Genomic DNA, 1,880 nt, shown 5'->3' with positions numbered 1-1,880 from the left:
AAAAATTTTAATGAATTAAAAAATCATATAGTGGTTAATTAATGTTCACAAATTTACAAATTACGTTTCCTCGTGTACTGTCAACGCCTATTAAATTTACAATCAAGCATAAACATTAAAGAGAAAATCAAGTCAACGTCTGAACTTTTAAAGTCAAAACAAAGTTCAATAGAGTATAAAGATCAGAATTTCCAAAATAAACAACCAAGTAATGAGTCAAAATTTCTCTTCAACATCGTATTGACTTGGCCAGAAATATTCTGTCACAAATCTACAGCTTTCACATGATAATGGATCTGATAAATCATCTCCAAACCATGACTTTTTGTTTATATTGAAGCTCCTTTTTGCATCATGTACATCGTGTTCTCTTTGTTGGGTGTGTAAGGTTTCATTTTCTTCTTTCGCAAATAGCATACTTTTGTATTCTCTCCCTAAATTGAGTTTAATTGTGAAAACATGCTATTTTGTGCTTAATTTAATCAATTTTATCCCACTTCCATCCCATTCGATGCCTTGATAATTTTTGATGAGTGATTTTAGGTATAATAGGTTAGAATGACTTGATGAGAGTGGAGGAGAAGCATGCAATAGGGAGAAAACATGAAAAAAACAAATGAGAAGCACACACTGGTGTGTGCGTACGCACAACCTACTATGCGTACGCACAAAAACCACACAGCCATGTGTGCGTATGCACAACCTCCTGTGCGTGCGCACAAGAAGAAATTCAGCACGTGTGCGTACGCACGCATCGGCACACGTGACTCACTTAATGCAAATCGCTTGGGGTAATTTCTGGGCCTCCAAAGCCCAGTTTTTGGACTTTTTGAAGCTGATGGGTGCTATATCAAAGGCCCATCATACCATGTGAAAAGAGGAAAGCAATTAGGGTTAGTTTAGCATCATGTAGGTCATATTCTAAAGAGAGAAACTCCCCCTTCTCTCTAGAAATTAGAGTTTATAGCTTAATTTCTTTGTAATTTCTCTTTTTAATTCTTATTTTCATCTAGTTTCTTCTACTTTTCTTTGTTCTATTGTCTTAATTTTCTTAGTTTATCTTGTTAATTTCTCATTTTGGTTACTTTGTATGTTGATGAACACTCTTGTTATTTTGATTTTTATTTAATGCAATTTATGTTTCATGCTCTTTTATTATTAAATTGAGTTGCTATTCTTACTTTCCTTGCTTGGTAGTTGTAGAATTTATTATTTCTTGTTATTTTACCATGCTTTCTTTTTATGCATTCCAAGTGTTTGATAAAATACTTTGGTTGGATTTTTGCCTAGTTTTTTACACTCTTGGTTGGAAAATTAGGTAATTTGGTGAACTTGAGTGGTGGATGTCTATTCCACATTGTGTGAGGATTGTTAGTTGATTTGGTTTCCACTAACTCTAAGCCTTCCATTAATAGAGTTGTCTAGGACTTGTGAATTGAGATCAATTATGCCATTTTGACTAATTCTCGATATTAGAATTGACTAATTGGGATTAATTCCACACAATTACCATGTTTGTAGTTCATAACTAGGATAGGAATCACTAATTCCCCAATTCTTACCAAGAACTCTTTTTACCATTTAATTTCTATTTTTGTTACTTTACTTGCTTTCCATTTAATTACTTGCCATTTTAATTTCTTGCATCTTATAATAAAAAATCCCAAATCCCCTCATAGCCAATAATTGAGCGCTTAACTTTAACTCCTAAGGAAGACGACCCGGGAGTCTAAATACTCTCGGTTATTTTGTATTGATTTGTGACATTCTTTTGAATTAAAATTTAATTTGAGCATTACTCGTCGGTTTGAAACTATACTTGCAACGAAGTTATTTCCTCTAACCGAGAAGAAAAATTCTAAGCCGATGGTTTTGTCTTT

The sequence above is a fragment of the Arachis hypogaea genome, chromosome 8, assembly GCF_003086295.3.
Source record: "Arachis hypogaea cultivar Tifrunner chromosome 8, arahy.Tifrunner.gnm2.J5K5, whole genome shotgun sequence".
NCBI lineage: Eukaryota > Viridiplantae > Streptophyta > Magnoliopsida > Fabales > Fabaceae > Arachis > Arachis hypogaea.
The sequence above is the reverse complement of the archived record's forward strand: the minus strand, read 5'-3'. Positions refer to the sequence as shown.